This window comes from Protopterus annectens, chromosome 3.part1 (assembly GCF_019279795.1).
Source record: "Protopterus annectens isolate FY-2018-M chromosome 3.part1, PAN1.0, whole genome shotgun sequence".
Classification (NCBI taxonomy): Eukaryota; Metazoa; Chordata; order Ceratodontiformes; family Protopteridae; genus Protopterus; species Protopterus annectens.
The window spans coordinates 316,134,418-316,158,120 of record NC_056732.1 but is presented as its reverse complement, the minus strand read 5'-3'; positions in this window follow the sequence as shown (position 1 = coordinate 316,158,120).

Here is a 23,703-nt window from a genome sequence, read left to right as displayed (position 1 = left end):
ATATATGCTTCACAGATACTAGCACTTCCATCACCCACTTTATATGGGACTGCACAACTCTGGGTTGCCAGCACTTTTTCAAACAGTACAATTTGTATAATGCAAGGGTACAACAATATTTCAAACTCTGTGACACAGACACACTCCGGGTTTTAGACCTTTATTAATGGCATTACACACTTTTCCACAAGCTCACTCCTTTATTTGTTTTAACGGTGCATATGGCAGACATGTTCAAGACATATTATACCTTTATTAATAGGTTAGAACACTCTTTTTTCAGGCTCCCTCACTTATTTTATATGACTGCGCCTGCAGAGATAGTATTCCAGAAATATGTTACCTTTCTTAATGGGTTACTACACTCTTTTTCTGCCTCGCTGACGTTTTTATCTGACAGTACATGCAGAGGACTTATTCAGGCAATTTTATGGCTGTATTATTGGACTACAACACTTTCTTTCATGCTCTCTCCCATATTTTATATAACAATACATGCAGAATAATCACTAACCTGCCTGGTGGTGCAGCCTTAGCAGCCTATCAGCATAGGCTTGCTGATTCGCAGCACGGTCACCTGCAGCTGTAAAGTAAATGAAGGGATATTGAGACATACCTATCCATTATACATACTCAATTATCAATTCTTACATACTGCATTCCATGGCTACATACTCAGTTGTGGGGCATTCTGCATCCCACGGGCCTCCTGTATCCATTGGTTCAGGTGGTCCTGCTTCCATCTCTTCAGGTCTGCATGGTGGTGACGGACCTGCTCACCAGTCCAAGGAACACCTGTGGCACTGGTGAGGTCATGAGCTAACTGGTTCCAAGCCTCTGCCTTGTACTCCATCCCTTGGAACTGGCCCTGCGGAGTCTTGACTCATGACGGTGGACAAGGAGCCAAACCATGTATTTCGACTCCTCGATGCCCCAACATTGTGCTCGGAAGCGTTTTCCCTCTCCGACACCAGCCATTCTAATTGCATATGTGAGCTACAATCAGTAATGGTGTGTATTCCTGCCTATGGGACTTAAATATGCTGCATTTCCTGCACTTTTTTATGACTGGCCGTTTTGTAAAATTCTCGGCTGACTGCAGACCTGCTTAGTAATGGTTAAACTATCATTCATAAGTATATGGATGTTAACAGTGGCTGGTTCCCCTATGTTGTCATGGCTTAGTGGTTCTATACTTTGCTTCTGATGCACATGGGGTTCAAACCTCGTCATTCATTTTATTTTCATACTGTCCAGACAAGCAAGGGGGTGTGGCTGCATTTAAGCAACTTTGCTCTACGTTGCTCCTCGGTACCCTACAGTGCCCTGGTTGGCACGGCGCGCACGTCCACACAAACACATTGCGCTGGTTAAAGTGCTATTTCGCTATGGGCACCTCTATTGCGCTGGGTTAACCATTATTATACCATGGGCAACTCTATTGCGCTGGGTGAAGCGCTGCTTAACTGCAGGCAATTATATATCAGGATCATTTAAAATATTTATTTTGTTCACTGATACATTGGCCATTTCACTGCGTTTTACTACTATTTACACATATTTGATATTATTTCATATACTGATTTAAAAATAAATATAAAGGGGAGTGGTGGGACTTGAACAGTGAATGCCTCTTCTTTGCGTGAACGCTCTACCATTACGCCATTGCTATTTGGTGCGATTTGCATAAACATTCTTTCTTATGCTCTTCCATGTTAGAATTGCTAACTCTCGCTAAGCAATGGGCACACACACGCAAATACGGGCAGCTATTTTGGGTATTTAAAAAAAATAAAATTAATTTTTTACTTTTTATAACTGTGATGGGGGTTTACAATGTCAGGGAGTGTGGTGTTGGGTGTAAGGACATTTGAGCAGACCTGCTCTTGTGTATTTGCTTTTACTTTTCAATCACTTGCAGGGGCATGGACATTTAGACTGCTCGGCAGTCGGACACGCCCCCTGCTTTCTTACACGGTCCGTGTACGAATTACGGTTGGGAAGCGTGCCCCCATGCATATTCATGGCACGCTGATGTCATACTGTTCAACTGCAGCCTCCGAGTAAGACTTATTAAGTCTTACATGGAGGATTCATGAATCTGGGGGTCTGTAATGGTGACAGTTTGCGAATAGATGCACCCAGCACAAGAAACTTTTTGAAATGGGTGTACTTTGACTGTATTTCATGAAATAGTTGCACTTTGTACTTTGTAAACTCTTTGAAATACATGCACAGTAATAAGCACACTCTGTAAGCACTTTTTCACACTTTGAGATACTTCGAATAACTTTAATTATGCCCTTGATGCAATATGAAATCGTAGTTATGACAAAACACAGCACTTTGCCAAATCACATGCAGTTGCCTTGCTTTATTTTGCTTAATGTGCCCTTTTTTGCCCTTATTATGTTTGTTTAGCTCATTTAAGCTCTTTTCATTCCCAATGTACGTTTCTTGTGTTCGTTTTACTCTGAACATGCCCAGTTTTGCCATAAATATATTTGTTTTGCTTTAAACATGCCCATTTTTGTTTTAAACATATTTGCTTTGCTTTACCATTAATTGTTTCATCAGATACCTTTATTTTAAACATTTCTTTCAGTTAACAAACTTTTTGTGCCTTCCTCTTTCTTAATAATGTGGTCAGTGCCCTTGTAATGCCCCTTTTTATCTTTTTATCAAATAACAGTTTGCTATATTTCTCATTACTTCTGATTCGTTTCTGGATCTTTTTTGCACTCTTTTTCTCAGTTTTACCTTCACTGTAATCTCCACACCTCATGGCTCTGAATTATTCTTCTCTGTGATCACGGTTCTGACACCATGTCACTCACCTATCTAGGACACAATAGAAGAGTCTTTGTGAGTTCTGTTCAAACAGCTTTATTGTATATAAACACATCACTATAGATGTTTGCTGACTTTAACTCAAACAACTTGTATACAAACTAACAACTGCGATCATGCATGCTCACTCTCTGGCTGCTCTTTCAAAATGATACTAGAGATTGCATGTGTCTGGAATTTATATGTGCATGTACAGCCTTAACATGCTTCTTAAAGATACAGTACACACATTACTTGCACTCTCATCTACAGGTATCATCCAAAAAATGGGTGTATAAGTAACAAAAAGGAAAAAGTGCAGAATTTAGCAAATACTTCTTTTCCCATTCCAACATTGCAATATTTGCATACAGCCCACCACAAGAGGACTCCATAGCTACTCCTTCCATTTGCATGTATAATTCCTTCTCAAATAAAATAAAATTATTCCTCAAACCATGTCAAGAATTTGTTCATATATATTAATGATTACTTGGGATAACTCTTTACCATACAAATAGTCACAGAACCAAGCTACACCTAGATCATGTGGAATGACAGTGTAATAGTTATTTAATATCCACTGTTATAAAAACAAAAGTTTCTTCATACTTTGTGGCATTAATTCTTTTTAGAAGATCCCAAGAATCTTTATATATATATATATATATATATATATATATATATATATATATATATATATATATGTATATATATTTCACTAAACACTTACTCTTTTAATTTAAATTTAGCCAGTGGAAACGTAATAGAACCTCTGGCATCAACTATGAGGTGCATTGGAGGTTGATTCATATTTTTTACGCAAGTTAGGTATCCCAAAAATAACTGGGGTAACAGGATAGGGAGTACTGAGATAATTATATTCATCAATAGTAATACACCCTTCAATAAATAGATCCTGTAAAAAACTTCTTATCTTTCTATGTGCTCCATTTACTTCATTTATTGAACTCATCTCATATGTATTACTATGAAGAATCTGCTTCATTTTAGACACATAATCTGACTTCTTCATTATAACTATCCCTCCCCCTTTATCCGGTTTCATTATTCTAATAGTTGTCTCCCTTTTTGAGCCAATCCAATATCTTTAATTTATCCTTATTCAAATTATTTTTACATATTTTATGCAGGGTGGGGGGCATGGCCATTATATTTAGAAAGGTGTGAGTTACTCTGTCAAATGTGTTTAGACGTGAATCATTGGCCAGGCTTGAATGAAAACATTTCTGTCATGAGCATTTAAAAATAAAAGCTTCAAATCATTGATCTTTGGTTAAGAATGTAATAAAATGTTTTACTGAATTTATGTTTAAGAATGTTTTAAAGTAGCATTGTATGTCAGGTTTTACTTTTAGAGGGTGTGTAAAGAAATGATTGATTTGGTTGGTTAATGTTGGAGGTATAGTTTTAGAAGTTTAGCAATGTATTTCACATTTCATTCATATAAAAGGACATTTAATTGAAGCTGATTGTATCTGATAAAGCTTCCATTTATTAATTGGAAATGAAAGAGCTTATCTTTAATCAAAGTGGTAATTGAAATAGTCGGTGTGGATAACAAACTCGGATTTAATGCATATACTGGGGTGCTTTCTGGATATTTTGTTCCATTTCATTCTGGTGTATTGTCTGTTTAGTTTCAAATATGTAGTCAGTCAGTTAGTTAGATAGTTCATTTAAGTTTGATGTTCCTGCCATCCATCCTGATGTATTTGTATACAATAAACAACGTAAATGAACACCCAAGCCTCAACATCTCCTTAATGCACATAAGAAGAGCGACATGCAGGACTTGATTCCTTCTACCTTCATTTGCCTACTGTGGGAATCTGAGGAAGTCACTCAGCCAGCCAGTGCTATCAGACCACCCCTGAAAAGGGACATTTGTAGCTAGTAGGCTTACATGGTGAGAAAAGGTCAACAAATTAAATGTTGAAGACTTTCTAACTGTGGATTTAGTCTTCTCATTTAAGGGAGCTATCAGATTAAACTTTACCACAGGCAATCACCCCATTAAACTATCTTATTACCAAAAACCTGTCATAATTACAAAACCCTCTCTTCTACCTCCCTCCATAAGTTATTACTATCCAATCGATTTCAGCATAAAAGCATTAACACAATATTCACCCTTATGAGCAACTTTACAACCTAAAATGCTACAAAACATCAATAGACCGCAAAATTAACTTGTAAAAATGAAATGGGGTCTCATGTTATCCAGGCAATACTCTAAACCTTTATTTGTTTATTTATCTTGCCCTTGTGTTCTGGGAAAGTCAGACTGGGTTCAGGATAAACCACTTTTCAGTGGAGGCTTGAGGTAAAAAGCTTGAATCATTTCTAACAGATAATTTTGGCTCAGGATACAATCAGAATATTTACAGTTCTTAAGTATATAGAGTTCTTTATATATGCAACCAGGAAAAATGCATATTTATAAACTGTAACATTTGCCTATAACTATAAGCAGCTCTTAATATTTATAAGGAGAACATACAAATTAACACTGAAATATTTGCCTTTAAGAATACATTTATGTAATATTTACAATTTAATAAAGAAAAACCTTTAGTGAAATATAACTAGTACAATACAGAACCTACGTGATGCATGTGTCCCTCACACAACCAATGGCTTATGAAGGAGATGAAATCACTATACAAATTTAAGAGATAATGCATCAAGGCAATGGAAAAGTACACCTTCAGTAGAAATAGATTCCTTCTGCTAAGACATTTTTCAAACAATGCTACAAAAGCACAAAGCAAACATTGTTCATGCTTCTCTTTCCTCATGCTAAACTAACCGGAAGGAATTTGGGAGTCTGGTATGTGGAATAACTTTCCATACTTTCCCCTAACAATGCTTACAAGAAGAAGAAGACTAAAGAATCAAGTTGTTCTACTCATTACTCTGCACCACCGTAAATCGACAAAAAATATTCACTTGACTTTTGAGCTCTCTTTCTCAGTCTGCTCCACGCCTCCAGACTCCACAAACTAAAGGCAGTAGGATTATCTTCTTACTCACATACAAGCCATACATTTTTACCTGGAATTCCATCATGAATTAAATAAAAAGGAAATAAAAAAAACACCTTTATATAAAGACACAATGGAAAAGTTAATGGGTATCATCACGTCAGCACAATCCACACTGATGAAGCACACTATCCACCATTTGTAATGTGCACTTTTTTCAACAAATGAATAACGCTCACAGCTTTCCTGCATGTAGTCCATATAAAAGTTCTCGTTACTCTGCAAATTCCTTTTCTCCTTCAATCTCACCTTAGTAACTCTTCTATCAACTCCCACCTGTTTTGCCCTTCTAAATATTCCCATTCTATATGTTTCTCATACTAATAACCTTTTTTCTATAACTTACTAATATCTAAACTTTGAAACCTAATATTTTCTATTCCACTCTTGACGGCAACACCATTTTTAAATATTGTATAGAGAAACAGTGTTTGCATACTATACCGTCATGATGTTTAATGTACAATTTTTACAAGACTTTTGTTGGTAAGTACATTCACACAGATGAAATGGTCTGTGCTAGTAATTGTTGTGTTTTTTTTTTTTACCAAATATCTATGCAAACTTAATTGTTTGATTATTTGTTATTTATTATGTTTGTGGGCTGAATTTAAATATGATCCACCTAGATCAATTTACTCCCTTGGCTAACAAACAAACAATTTTTTGTGTCAAAAACATATCAAATGGAAAGTTAACCATAATTGTGTTCTAGTTATTCCCATCCTGTATGCTTATACCCAACACATCCTCAACATGACTACATACAAAGGGAGAGATGATAAAATCAGTCAGCAAAGGAGACTAGTATTGTTGGAACTGAATTTATCCTTAATTCTTGCCCCAGGATTTAACAAAATCCATGTTGACATAGTGTATTGCCTACATGGAATGGTACCATGTCTGTATAAATGGTTCCTCCTCAGCAGCACTCCAGGCATATTAATCATGGTGCATTGCCAAGGGAGAGCTGAGGAACACAGCTATTGGATCAGTTTAGGGAGTGTAGTGTTAACTGTGCTCGCAGATGGGTAAGACACTCCTTGCACTGTCCAATTGTAGTATATCAATGTATTTTTTTTTTAATTTAAAAAGCATGTTTGGGCAGCATGGTACAGCACAGAGCACAGCAATGCTAAACGTTGCCAAGACACCTGTCAGACATCTAAAAATAGAAACCAGATGCATTTAATTATTTATTGAAATGCCAGGTTTAAGCATAGCTGAGTGGATTTGCATGGCACAGTGCAGTGCTCAGCAGTGCTTATAGGTAGCTCAGAAGTATATATAAAGGTATAACAGTATTTCACATATCCATGTAGCCAAAAGGGTAGAGTTACAGCCTCATGAACTGAAGGTGCCAGGTTTGAATACATGGAAGGGAAAGTAAGCACTGAGCTTTGAATTGCAAACTATGGCAATTATTTTTAAATTCTGGCCAGCTGTGCTCTGTTAAGCTCTGCTAAGACCTGCTAAACACTGCATAAACACAATAATGGCTGAAAATGTTTATGCACTGCTCGGCTGGTTTGTGCACTGCTAAGCACTGCTAAGCATATGGGTCTGCAGGTTTTCGCACTGTTCAGCTGAGCTGCGCTGGTTTGCTCACTGCTAAGCAATCCGCCACATTTTTAAATATTGCCCAGTGGTGTGTAAGGGCAGGACAACATTCTATATTAAGCTGACTATGTGGAAATACAGCATAATCTGTTGGAGTTCTGGCAGTGTAGGTACTATGGCAGGCGTTGGAGAGGGTGCATGCCTCTGGGCACAGTGTTGGGGCATTCAGGAATCCAGAGTCATGGTTGGACTCCTGGTAAAAAAACATGATGACTGGCTGCTGCAGGGAGGGTTCCAGTGGTTAGAGTGCAAGGTGGGGGCCTGGGACCTGCTGGCACATGAACCCACCAGTATGACAGGTATCTCCCACACAGGTGAGCAGGTTTGTCACCACCATGATGACTTGAAGCATCAAAAGGGGTATCTCTTGGACCCCTGGGTCCAAGAAGCTTGGGTGGGGAATGCCCCAGAAGTCTGTAAGTAATTTTATCTCTGTTTGACCAATATCTAAACCAAATGTCTGCTAAACTAGCATGCATAGCGGTGTGCTTCTCTCCCAAAAGCCGCAGAGGAGAGAGCTTGCAATATTGAGGCACATGCTGGGCACATGGCCAGATTGTGTCATGAATGTGTTGAGTACAGATGTATTATGCTAACTATGGTCAAATAATCAAGAAAGAGTAAAGCATTAACTGCAATTAGGTATATACAGTAAAAATTGTATTGCAATGAATGTGGACTTAGAGCTGTACTGCAATAAGTGAATACTGCCAACTCTAGTGCAATAAGCAAGGAAGAGTAAAGCATTAACTGTAAGAATGTATTTACAATAAAGTTTCTAGTGCAATAAGTGTGGGATTAGAGCTGTATTGCAATACCTGCATTATCACAACTGCTGTGCAATAAAAACTCAAAACTATTCCACAAACTGCATGAAGGTATTTCCAATAAAGTCTGTTATGCAAAAAGTGTGGAAGTAGAACTGTTTTGCAAGAAATGAATTATGACAACTGTTGTGTAATAAAAACATGAAATAATGCCAGTTCCTGCATAAAGGTATAGCCAATAAAGTCTGTTGTGCAATAAATTCGAATTCAGAGCTGTTTTGCAATAAATTAACTATGACAACTGACCTGCAATAACACTTCAGCCAATGCCAATAACATCAAGGTAAACTGTGTACATCAGGAATGTCTTGTTTTAACCATTGCAGTTGAGCTATATGAATTCAGGCTGTGAGTTAAGGTGCTGTAGTCAAGTATAACAGTGTAATAGCTATAGACTGCAAATATAATGGCTGCCAAATTAATTGTTTAGCACGTATTGTACCAATCAAGGCTGATTCTAGGCCACTATTGTTCACATAATGCTCTGTCATCCACAAACAACAGGTAAGCAAGGTATATGGGTGAGGTAGCTACTCCACAGATATTTAAACCCACTAACAATGTATTATGTGCACCTGCAGTCTATTTGGTCTTTATGGTAATGTATAGGTTACCAACTATCTCTGACATGCTTGTACTATATGCATGTGTGTTCTACTGTCACTGCAGGCTAGTATAAAACTGTAGTAGTACTGCTAGGTCATATTTTGTTTCTAGGTAAGATCTAGGCAAATAGCAGTCAATCAGTAAACAGCAGTTTCTCAGTAGCTTAATTTACTAAATATACTGTGTAAAGTACATTTTGGCACACACAGACCAGGGTTCAAATCCAGTGCTAGGTTTCACTACATAATGCTCCACAGGAACTACAGGTAAATGGGTGAGGTACCCATATTATCAGTAAATACTTGTGTGTTTAGATGTCATAGACTGTTTGAATCGTTAGCAAGAATGTGAAAATACAGTATAAAATAAAGGAAATAAATATTATAATAATAAAATAAAATGACATCAGTAATGTGTATTCTTGGTATGGCTGTATGCCTGGGATGTCTGTAAAAACTTTGCTGCAGCCAGCTCATACATGCTATGCAGTTGTCCTCTGCAGTCACTGCTATTGGGTTATATCCCCATGCCTGCAAGGCATGACAGTTGTTTAGTTTCTGTACTGTACACATACATGTCTCTCAAGTGTCACACTGTCACATAATGTAATTAGTAGTGTGTAATCCCTCTGTCACATGTTTATCATCAATATGATTACCTAAATAGCAAAGTATGAATATATCAGCCCACAGTACACCTTTATAGTTATATAGGTCTATCTGATGTGCATGTGTTCTGTGTAGTTGTGTACCTGCAGTTATTACTGCTTGGCCCATACTGTCCCATGTGGATAGCTTGAGAGGTATGTACATGCTACAGCAGCTATAGGGGACATGTACACATAAAGAAAGGACAGATCTGTAGAGTAGACAGTAGTACTGTTGTCAAGTATATAGCCAGTAACAGTACTAATGCCCTGATTTTCTATCTCCCCCCACCACTTATATTCATTTATTTATCATCGTTATTCATTGGTTATGGTTCACTATTAACATATGTTGTTACATTAAACTGTATTTTGGGGCATGTGTTTAGAATTATGTATTATAATGGTTGAATATTAACATATCTTGTTGAATTACCTATTTTTTGGCCTCATGTTGTAACTGCTATTGGCATGCTGTTATTATACTGACTGTTCTGTTATTTATTGTTGTGTTTCACATAATATGCATTGTTACGTACTTGGGTTATTTCCACTGTTCTGGCATGTTGTTATTACTAATAACATGTTTTGTTTATAACTAACCTATACTTATTGCTATACCTTCATCACCACAGCACGTCAGGGTAGGCCGATTCCCGGTGATCCGCCTACCCACCCTCAACTGGCTGTGGCACTGGGTCCTGGCATGTCTGGGACCCAGGCCAGTAGTGCCCCCTCCACTGCCCCTGCACCACTTGGGTGTCGGTGCAACTGCCTCAGGGGACAGGGCTCATCCATCCCCTGGGAGTGGTGGTGGAGGAGCGGTAGTCACCCAACAGAAACTACTGGCCATGCTCTACAGGATCGTTCATCGGAGCTATGAACATTGTATCTGCCATAATGAGGGCACACTAGCCAACATGGTGGGACAGGATGGCCCTGGTGCCCAGCCTCCAGCACAGCCACCTTTGGGGCAGTGAAGGATCAATATGGACTACCCCTGGGTGGGGTTGTCAGTCATGCTGCTGCCATCTGGAAGCACATGCATCTCCGATTCCACAACACCCTTCCCATCCAAGATGTTTATCCCCTCATGTGTTATACACCGGTCCTGTCTGCTGCCTTGTCTGTTGTGTCTGTCTGCTATTGCATCTTCTCCTATCCAGCTGACCTCCCAAAATGTCACTTCCCCAGGATTCCACTCTCACCTTAAAAAAAAAAAAAGGGCACCTGTTCCACAAAAAAAAAATATTGTCCTACACAAGTTCTCCATTTCACATGTGTCCACTGGACACAAATAATGTGGTCCAATTGGCTTGACAGCATATTGATGTTGTCCTCACCCCTCTCTCTGAGGTTTAAGAGTCTAAATTCATCTGTCAAAATGCACAGCTGTTGCTGCACAAGAAAGGGATAACTATGGTTCTTTCCTACACCTTTCCTGCACATCCCTACCTGATGTTCACTATGTTTTTCCCCCTGCTTGCCCCCATTTCACTACTGTCCTATCACCCCCTTTTTCTTTTCTTTATATATTTTTAGCATGGGTTTGTGCGGCTATGCACAGACTGCACCATGCCACTTCACTTAGCTCAGCTGAAATGAGCTTTAACGTGCTTTAAAGAGCTTTAATGCCAATATGAGTTTATATTTATGTTACTCACATGTCAAAAACAAACACTTCTGCCAAGTCTCAAACCTGAGGCCCTCTTAACAATGGCACAGTGCATTAACCCACCATTCTACAAAGGTCTTGGGTTGCACTGGTGTTTCTAGCAATACATATTGAATGCTACCTACTGTCATTAAGCATGTAAATAAAATATAAAAGGAAAGGGAAAATAGGAGTGTACCTTGGACGTTGGACTCTGGTGCAATAATACTCCAATGGACAGCCAAAGACATACCAATGGACATACCAATGGATGTATACGATGACTGTTATAGCAGGTATATGTGCCCTTTTATCAGCAACTTGTGGAAAGACACCTGCTAAGGCAGCAATGGCAAAGTACATGTACAACTAGGACCCTGGTGCAGAAATACAACCATACAAAGCCAAGCACATACTCATGGATATAGAAATGTCTCTCACAGCCTGTGTATGTGCAGATATATATTGCAAATACACATGCTTTTACAGTGTCTCAGTAGCTTAGTCTGTTAAATAAGGTTGACTGATCTGTAGTTCAGGGCTGACTCTGTCTGATGCATGCAGTCCATAGCCAATATATGGTGAGGTATAGGTTGTGTGGGCTAGCTGACATAATATTTTCTAATATGTATGTGAGTCAGAGTAAGGTGTCAGTCCCTAGGGCCCTAAGTTGTCAGTGCATGTACTATGTGTTATCTCTTGGCCAAGGCCAGGGCATACTGAGCACACCTACATCTGCCTACAGGGAAAACTTTTGGGTTTTCTTCCACAGACTCCCCCCTGTGGGTGTGACTGTGGTGACCTAGGCACTGGTAGGAGGCTGTGTATCTATTTCCTTTTCTGATCCTGCTGCAGCTGTTTCTGCAGAATCATATTATGTAGCATGGCACATGCTTTGAACATGTGTGCATATGTGGCTGGAGGGTACTGCAGGGCTCCACTAGATCGAGGCACCAGAATCGTGACTTCAGCAGCCCAAACACACAATCTATGATGTTCCTAGTTTGTGTTTGTGTGCCTCATTATGGCATTCTTCAGTGGGTGTGTGTGCATTTCTGATGGATGTCATCATCCACAGTTCCAATGTGTAGCCAGCATCCCCCAGTAAATGGCCATGTGGGATGCCCCCCCCAGCAAACATCTGGTAGAGCTGTGATGGGTGCCAGATATGGGAGTTGTGATAACTACCAGGGCTGCCAGCATACACACTCATGATAATGCCCTGGACATTGCACATGACCTGGCAGTTGGAGTAGTACCCCACAGTTTGTCTGTAATGTAGTGACGTTAATATAGCAATAACACATGCCTGGGTGTGGGTAATGCTGGATTTACCCATGGTTGGTGTGGTTTGGTCATGAGGGTGAAGCCCGAATGGCCAAACAAAGACAACTGTGGGTAAATCCAGCATTACCCACACCCAGAAGGGGGTTATTGCTATTATACAGTGACATTATTTCAGAAAAAAAAGAATTACTTTTCTTAAATAATGGCATTGTATAATGCCTCCTTGCTGCCCTTCCACAGCTATCTGGTATTCTGCGGCAGTTCTGATGTACTGCGCATGCGTATGCTTATGCAGTACATCAGAGCTGTGGGCAAAAGCAATGGAGAAAGCAAGATCTCCGTTACTTTTTACAAACTGTCTCGCTATGTTAAAGGAGTTTAACATAGCAAGACAGCTTCAAAAAAAGCAATGGAGAATCTCCTTTGCTTTTTTAAAGCTCTCTCGCTATGTTAAACTCCTTTAACATAGCGAGACACTTTGTAAAAAGCAATGGAGATCTTGCGTTCTCTGTTGCTTTAAAAAAAATTATACTAATGTTAAAAGTCCGGGTGACCGGACCTTTTCCATTAGTATAACTCTGATTTACAGCATGCACGCTGACCAATCAACATGCACGTTTTAGAATATTAATGGGGGGTCATTGTATAATATTCAATACTTCACCAGAAGACCACAGATTTATGAAGAACATACCAAACATATGAGGCAAAATAGTAGACATTCTGTGGAAATCAGGACTGTTGAGATGCATGCAAACTGACAGTCTGTTAATGGTGTAACATTACCAACTGCAGTCACAGATTATGTACAGCACACAGCTGAGGAATGCTGTGAACTGTTTGAAGAAAGTGTAGTACTGCAGAAACTGGGGTGGATGTTAATGTCTGTAAAATACTAAATCCTGGACTGAACTACAGGTAGGTGTGAACTGGAGTTACCTTATTGGTACTGACAGTTACACTCAGCATGTCCTTACACTTAGAAAAATGAGCGCAGTCCTGTTGTCACTTCATCAAAGTGACCTCATGTATAAATGTCTATATATACAGATATACATATCTGTCTGCTACTATCTGTCTCTCACATGCATAGTATATCTATCGCTATGTAGTGTCAAATTGATATGTACCAGTATATATATATTTATATATATATATATATATATATATATATATATATATATATATATATATATATATAGAGAGAGAGAGAGAGAGCTATATATATATATCTATATACATATATATATATATATATATATATATATATATATATATATAGATATAGATATAGATATACATATATATATATATATATATATATATATATATATATATAGATATATATATATATATATAGATATAGATATATAGATATAGATATATAGATATACACATAGAGAACACACAGAGATCCAAGGACAGCCATGTATTCCAGTATGACTTCACTTTAATATAAAAACAAGTACATAAGTGCTTTTGTAGCAAAGCTACTTCATCAGATGTATAGTAAAATAACAGATGTAGCTCATTAATTACCTAGTTCAACACATCACATGACTAACCACAATCAATATTAAAAGGTAAACTCACAATAGAACACTCCAGAAAATTTTGAAAAACAAAACTACAACTTTTGATAAATATCATATTTAACTACACCAAAATGATTCTATATAAATGCATATATATAAATATATATATATATATATATATATATATATATATATATATATATATACATAAATGTATGTGAAAAATAAATATATGTAAAAAATAAAAATAAAAAATATATAAAAAACACATATACATTTTTATCAAGGACATGAAAAAATCAAATATAATAATAATAATACTAATAATGATAATGAATGACATCTATTGGTTCACTTCTTACTCAAAGGTCTAGCTTTGAGCTTAGGCCTAATGGGTACTCTATCATTCAGTCCGTGCCCAGGGTCCCCCTTAATCTAATTATCCATTTGGCCTCTGCTTGTTCAATCAGATTCCTAATATCTCCTTTTCTAATATCTTCACATACACGTCCTACTACCATAAATTTAAAGTAGTGTGACATATCAGTCTTTAATATATGTTTAGAAAGTGCACTTGTATTATTACCCTTGCTCATGTGGTAATAATGTTCTTTAATTCTCTCTCTAAGGGTCCTATCGGTCTTACCCACATAATATTTTTAATAAATAGGGCAATAGGCTAAATAAACCACATGAGCAGTCTCACATGCAGCAACAACACTAAACTTCTAGATTTTGCTTTGGTCAGGATGTTTAAATTCACCACAGCTATCAATGTATTGGCAGCAGTTGCAATGTCCACATGGTGCCGTACCTTTGTTGATTACTACATTTCTGTTCTTCTTAGGAACACAAAGGTGTCATCTCAAAGATTTCATATTCTTATAGCTGTATTTAGGTCTATCGTCTACTATATTTCTAATGGTATCATCAATGGTCAAGACCTTCCCGTGTTTCTCAGTAATATCCTTATAACGCTTAACATCACTGAAATAGTGTAAAGATACTTTTAATTTATCATCTTGGTTATTCATAGAGGAAATGTTACTCTTAGTATATTTCCAACCATAATAGGCTTTGGCTTTGTTGTTTCTTAATCCTGTTACCAACTTAACATTCTCATGGATTTCGTTCTCAGAGTAACCTCTTGTTATAAATGCTGTCTCCAGCTGTTGTGTTTGTTGTACAAACTCTGTGTCTTGAACACTTAACCTTGATGCCCTAAAAATTTGACTTCTGACTATGCTCTTAAAAACATGGGTAGGGTGCATGCTTTCTCTGAGTAAAGGATGGTTACAATAACAGGGATTCCTATATAGTTTTGTAAGTACATTACCTACTGGATCCACTGAAACACTCACATCTAAAAAATCTACTGAATGTTCAGAGTCTGTAGAGGATAACCTTGAATATGAAGTAGTATTGTTAATATATTCCTTAAAGGTATTATAGGACTCTTTTGAACCTTCCCATAACAAAAAGACATCATCCACAAAAATGACAATAGAAGGCTACTTGTGAGCCAAATGGTCCATTAAAAATATGTTCACATTCCCATTCTACTAGAACAGCATTGGCGTAGCTATTGGCACAAGATGTGCCCATAGCTACGCCATGCTTCTGCCAGTAGATGCAATCATTGAATACAAACAGATTATTCTGTAAAACACATTCCAATAAAATAATAAGTACTTCTACCTCTCTATCAGAATACTCAGTGTACCTTTGTAAAAAATGCCTAATGTTCAATATACCATCACTATGTGGCATTACAGTAAAAGGTGACATGATATCCATTGTCACTAATAATAAATCATTCGTGGTAGAGTACGTTTCCATATGCAAAAAAAAATCACTTAAAAATTGTTGCGTGTCCTTTAACACATGCATAATACTATTTAAAATAGGTCTGAGTTTCTTCTCGATGTATATGGAGGCAGGTTCAGTACACCAGCTTTTGCCTGCTACATTAGGACGTAGTGGGGGATGTATGGGATCCTTATGGATTTTGGGCAGGCCCTGAATGATGAGTATTAAAGGATTCAACACCATTAGGTAGTGAAATAAATCACTATCAATCAAACCTGTTTGTAATAAATTCCTAATTACATTATGTACAGTAATAATCATAGAATCAACACGTTTATGAGAAATTCTCAAGTAAAAGTGACTGTCAGATAATAATTCAATCATATCATTATTGTATCTATCTAAATCAAATAACACAATGGGACCGCCTTTATCTGCAGGTCTGACGATTAAATTATCATTGCTCTGCCGATTACTTAATGCAATATACTCATTTTTTGTCAAATTATAGTTCATGCATTTACCCTTATCACCTTTACCAGTGTTCAAATCATACAACTTATAAAAGTCATCTAAACATAACTTTTCAAAGGCGGTCACTAAAGGGTTAGCATTAGGTAAATATGTACTCGGTTTCCTGAATTCAAAAACATTTCTACTATAACATCCAGCATCTTTAAAATTTAACTTCAAAAGCAAATTCCTAAAAACATTTTAAAAGCAAGTATTACGTCGGTAAAGTCTTGTTTTTGTGTAGGTATGAAAGACAAACCTTTCAATAAAACTGAATACTCAGCATCAGATAACATATGCGATGATAGATTCCAATCTATGTTCTCTGTTGTTTGTCCCAACGTTTCTTCAATGTAGGTGTGCCACTTGCTTCCCCTTCCATTTTCCTCTTCAATCAGTTCCAACTGTGCTGCCGAGACCTCTGCCCATGGTTCACCTTGTATTCTTTTATAGGAAGCAGAAAAGGTAGCTGGTGTGAAGGAAAAGAAACAGCAGTATGCATACTATCATTAACATTTACTCGAGCTGTCTCAGTGTATGGGATAATGTTCAATAATTTATCTGAGTGGTGTATTTCTGCCTTGACTTGAAAGGTCTTCTTTCTAGTAGCCAATTCTAATGCCAGCACTTCAATGTCATTAACATTCTGATGTGCAGCAATAGTATCATGACGTAAATCAAAAGAACCAGTAGGATTGTGAGATTGCCTCTCAGCGGTAGTTTGAGTCGGAGGACATCCATTGTTAGTAGTAGTGACCGAAGTATCAGAATGAGCAACAAGATTAGAGGGACGAGCATTATTGGAATTCTTAGTAAAGCGAGGCCAAGTAAAAACATTGGCTGCTGCAAAATCAGCCCGATCTCTTATCAATTTCTTTGCTTTAATCTTACATAGTCTACATTCATAAACTGTCACAGAATCCATCATTTCAGTCAGATGTTTCTCAACAATAACACCATCAAAACATGAAGTCATTACACTGTTCTTTGATCTCAGCAGTTAACGAATCAATATCTCGTGTGGCATATTTAATCAGTAGCTGCATTTACTTATAGCTAAACTCAAAATTAGTGAGTTGCCATTCAGCTAATAGAGCAGGCAAATTGTTGCCTTGTGTGGGCAACACTAATACTCTAAGTCCACGAGGCTTATTTTTTTCTTTCAAGCACACGTCCAAATGGAAGTTCTGATATTATTGTCTCTTAAGTTTAAAAATGTTGTTCTCTATAGCACGAATCTTTGTATTTAGTAGCACTATATCCACAGCATTGCTGGAGACATCATTACTAACCTCAAGGTTGTTATTAAATAAAGGATTCTCTGATTGATGTAAAAAGGTTAAAAACCTATTAGAATATAATTTTTAATTTAATATAAAAAACAAGTACATAAGCGCTTTCGTAGCAAAGCTACTTCATCAGATGTATAGTAAAATAAAATATTTAGCTCATTAAATACCTAGTTCAACACATCACATGATTAACCACAATCAATATTAATAGGTATACTCACAACAGAACACTCCAAAAAATTCTGAAAAACAAAACTACAACTGCTGATAAATATCATATTTAACTACACCAAAATGATTCTATATAAATGCAGATATATATATATATATATATATATATATATATATATATATATATATATATATATACATTTTTATCAAGGACATGATAAAATCAAATATAATAATAATAATAATAATAATAATAATAATAATAATAATAATAATGAATGACATCTATAGGTTCACTTCTTACTCAAAGGTCTAGCTTTGAGCTTAGGCCTAAGGGGTACTCTATCATTCAGGCCGTGCCCAGAGTCCCCCTTAATCTAATTATCAATTTGGCCTCTGCTTGTTCAGTCAGATTCCTAATATCACCTTTTCTAATATCTTCAAATACACGTCCTACTACCATAAATTTAAAGTAGTGTGATGTATCAGTCTTTAATATATGTTTAGAACATGCACTTGTATCATGTGGTAATAATGTTCTTTAATTCTCTCCCTAAGGGTCCTACCGGTCTTACCCACATAATATTTGAAACAAATAGCACAGTAGGCTAAAAAAATCACATGGGCAGTCTCACATGCAGCAACAATACTAAACTTATAGATTTTGCCTTGGTCAGGATGTTTAAATTCACCACTGCTATCAATGTATTGGCAGCAGTTGCAATGTCCCCATGGTGTCATACATTTATTGATTGCTACATTTCTGTTCTTCTTAGGAACGTAAAGGCGTCGTCTCAAAGATTTCATATTCTTATAGATGTATTTAGGTCTGTCGTCTACTATATTTCTAATGGTATCATCGGTGGCCAAGACCTTCCAGTGTTTCTCAGTAATATCCTTATAACGCTTAACATCACTGAAACAGTGTAAACATACTTTTAATTTATCATCTTGGTTATTCATAGAGGAAATGTTACTCTTAGTATATTTCCAACCATAATAGGCTTTGGCTTTGTTGTTTCTTAATCCTGTTACCAACTTAACATTCGCATGGATTTCGTTCTCAGAGTAACCTCTAGTTATAAATGCTGTCTCCAGCTGTTGTGTTTGTTGTACAAACTCTGTGTCTTGAACACTCAACCTTGATGCCCTAAAAATTTGACTTCTGACTTTGCTCTTAAAAACATCGGTAGGGTGCTTGCTTTCTGTGAGTAAAGGATGGTTACAATAACAGGGATTCCTATATAGTTCTGTAAGTACATTACCTACTGGATCCATTGAAATACTCACATCTAAAAAATCTACTGAATGTTCAGAGTCTGTAGAGGATAACCTTGAATATGAAGTAGTATTGTTAATATATTCCTTAAAGGTATTATAGGACTCTTTTGAACCTTCCCATAACAAAAAGACGTCATCCACAAAATGACAATAGAAGGCTACTTGTGAGCCAAATGGTCCATTAAAAATATGTTCACATTCCCATTCTACTAGAACAGCATTGGCGTAGCTATTGGCACAAGATGTGCCCATAGCTACGCCATGCTTCTGCCAGTAGATGCAATCATTGAATACAAACAGATTATTCTGTAAAACACGTTCCAATAAAATAATAGGTACTTCTACCTCTCTATCAGAATACTCAGTGTACCTTTGTAAAAAATTCCTAATGTTCAATATACCATCACTATATGGCATTACAGTAAAAGGTGACATGATATCCATCGTCACTAATAATAAATAATTTGTGGTAGAGTACGTTTCCATATGCAAAAATAAATCACTTAAAAATTGTTGCGTGTCCTTTAACACATGCATAATACTATTTAAAATAGGTCTGAGTTTCTTCTCGATGTATATGGAGGCAGGTTCAGTACACCAGATTCTGCCTGCTACATTAGGATGTAGTGGGGGATGTATGGGATCCTTATGGATTTTGGGCAGGCCCTGAATGATGAGTATTAAAGGATTCAACACCATTTGGTAGTGAAATAAATTACTATCGATCAAATCTGTTTGTAATAAATTCCTAATTACATTATGTACAGTAATAATCATAGAATCAACACGTTTATGAGAAATTCTCAAGTAAAAGTGGCTGTCAGATAATAATTCAATCATATCATTATTGTATCTATCTAAATCAAATAACACAATGGGACCGCCTTTATCTGCAGGTCTGACGATTAAATTATCATTGCTCTGCAGATTTCTTAATGCAATATACTCATTTTTTGTCAAATTATAGTTCATGCATTTACCCTTATCACCTTTACCAGTGTTCAAATCATACAACTTATAAAAGTCATCTAAACATAACTTTTCAAAGGCGGTCACTAAAGGGTTAGCATTAGGTAAATATGTACTCGGTTTCCTGAATTCAAAAACATTTCTACTATAACATCCAGCATCTTTAAAATTTAACTTCAAAAGCAAATTCCTAATAAACATTTTAAAAGCAAGTATTACATCGGTAAAATCTTGTTTTTGTGTAGGTATGAAAGACAAGGCTTTCAATAAAACTGAATACTCAGCATCAAATAACACATGCGATGATAGATTCCAATCTATGTTCTCTGTTGTTTGTCCCAACGTTTCTTCAATGTAGGTGTGCCACTTGCTTCCCCTTCCATTTTCCTCTTCAATCGGTTCCAACTGTGCTGCCGAGACCTCTGCCCATGGTTCACCTTGTATTCTTTTATAGGAAGCAGAAAAGGTAGCTGATGTAAAGGAAAAGAAACAGCAGTATGCATACTATCATTAACATTTACTCGAGCTGTCTCAGTGTATGGGATAATGTTCAATAATTTATCTGAGTGGTGTATTTCTGCCTTGACTTGAAAGGTCTTCTTTCTAGCAACCAATTCTAATGCCAGCACTTCAATGTCATTAACATTCTGATGTGCAGCAATAGTATCATGACGTAAATCAAAAGAACCAGTAGGATTGTGAGATTGCCTCTCAGCGGTAGTTTGAGTCGGAGGACATCCGTTGTTATTAGTAGTGACCGAAGTATCAGAATGAGCAACAAGATTAGAGGGACAAGCATTATTGGTATTCTCAGTAAAGCGCAGCCAAGTAAAAACATTGCCTGCTGCAAAATCAGCCCAATCTCTTATCAATTTCTTTGCTTTAATCTTACATAGTCTACATTCATAAACTGTCACAGAATCCATCATTTCAGTCAGATGTTTCTCAACAATAACACCATCAAAACATGAAAGCAAGTCATTACACTGTTCTTTGATCTCAGCAGTTAACTAATTAATATCTCGTGTGGCATATTTAATGAGTAGCCGCATTTACTTATAGCTAAACTCTAAATTAGTGAGTTGCCATTCAGCTAATAGAGCAGGCAAATTGTTGCCTTGTGTGGGCAACACTAATACTCTTAAGTCTACGAGGCTTATGTTTTCTTTCAAGCACACTTCCAAATGGAAGTTCTGATATTATTGTCTCTTAAGTTTAAAAATGTTGTTCTCTATAGCACGAATCTTTGTATTTAGTAGCATTATATCCACAGCATTGCTGGAGACATCATTACTAACCTCAAGGTTGTTATTAAATAAAGGATTATCTGATTGATGTAAAAAGGTTAAAAACCTATTAGAATATAATTTTTAATTTAATATAAAAAACAAGTACATAAGTACTTTCGTAGCAAAGCTACTTCATCAGATGTATAGTAAAATAAAATATTTAGCTCATTAAATACCTAGTTCAACACATCACATGATTAACCACAATCAATATTAAAAGGTATACTCACAACAGAACACTCCAAAAAATTCTGAAAAACAAAACTACAACTGTTGATAAATATCATATTTAACTATTTTTATTTATTTATTTATTTATTTTACATTTGTTGACCGGGCTAGTCTAACTGGATATATGTCCATTTTCAGTAGAGGCCCGGGGAGAAAAGCTCCAGGACAAAACAGATGAAAAAGTAAAAAAAAATTGTGTAGAATAAAAGTAGAGTTTACATAGAAAAAACATACAAAATACTGGGATACATTTTCAAGACACTGGTTTGAATCATCTACACGATATTAACAGCCTATTAAAAAAACACCCTCTGAAAAACAACAGTTTACATAGAAAAAACACAGAATACTGGGATACATTTTACAACACACTGATTAGTAATCATCTACAAGATATAGACACCCTGGTTAATAATAAATACAGAAATAGAGAAGACAATAGTTAAATACTATTTACAAATATATAGAAAATGACATTTATAATGAGTCAAATCATAGAAGTTACAGATAAACTGTTCTGATTACATATACAATAAGTACAAAATTGACAAAATAGGGAAAATTAAAAAAGTAATCTTAATCAGTTAGTCAGGGTTGTTACAAGGGCATATCCATTTTGTTCTAAGGAGTATTTTCAGTTGTTATTTGAAGAGGGGTAGAGAAGGAAGAGAAGTTAATTCAGTAGGTAGAAGGTTCCAGTTTTTCCCAGTAGAGTTTGAGAACAGAGAATCACCTGCCAAGTTGTTTGTTAATTAACAATTTATTTGCTGATCGTAAGTTAGTGAGATTTTTATAGGGGGTGATGATATTTGAGAGTATTGGGGTATTATTTGGGTGGTAGAGGATCTTATGAGCAATGATAAGTTGACTATATTGAAGCTAATGAGGTAGTTCAAGTCATCCTAGTTGTTTCAGATTCTTACAGTGATGGGTTCTATAGGGATTACCAGTGGCAAATCTTGCAATGTTATTACAGGCGGTAGCTAGTTTGAGACAATTATGTTTTGACAGATTGGTATAGATTGGTGAGACATAAAGGAGTGTTGAGATTAGATGAGAATTGGCAATAGCAGATCTAGCTATTGGAGTGAGGAAGGATTTGACTCTATATAGAGAGCCCATTTTTCTGTTAACTGTTTTTATTGTGTTATTAATATGGGAGTCAAAGTTAAGGTTGTTGTCTATAGTAATTCCTAGAAGCTTAGTGGTAGTGTCAGGGGATATGAGGGTACCATTGTTAGAAGTAACAGAGAAATCAATAGGTATGTGCTTCCGGGTAGGGGTAAACAGCAGGAGCTTAGTTTTTTTTAGGATTAAGGAGGAGGCAGTGTTTTAAGAACCAAGACTCTATTGTGTGAAACATTTCCTGAGTTAAGGACTGTAGTTCTGATGAAGATTTGGCTGTGCAGATTATTGTTGAATCATCTGCATATTGTATACAGGTTGCATGAGGAGTAGCTTTGCAGAGATCATTAATAAAAATAGAGAATAATAAAGGACCAAGAACAGAGCCCTGGGGAACACCTAGTGTAACTGGTAGGTGGGATGATAGATTATTTTCCCACATAACAGCTTGCTGTCTGTCACTTAGGTAGGAGCTATACCATTGTACAGCTAGAGTATCGAGAGAAAGTGATTTAAGAATGTTAATAAGCAATGTGTGGTTAACCATATCAAAAGCTTTTGATAGATCAATAAATAGGGCTGAAGAGAGAGTATTATTATTGCGATTTCTGTTAATAGTGTCAGTGAAAGATAAGAGGGCTGTAGTAGTACTATGGTATGGTCTAAAGCCATGTTGGCTTTGTGCAAGTAGGTTATGTTTTAGTAAGTGGTCTAGAAGTTGATGATGAATACATACACCAAAATGATTCTATATAAATGCATATATACATATATATATATATATATATATATATATATATATATATATATATATATATATATATATACATACATTTTTATCAAGGACATGATAAAATCAAATATAATAATAATAATAATAATAATAATAATAATAATAATAATAATAATAATAATAATAATGAATGACATCTGTAGGTTCACTTCTTACTC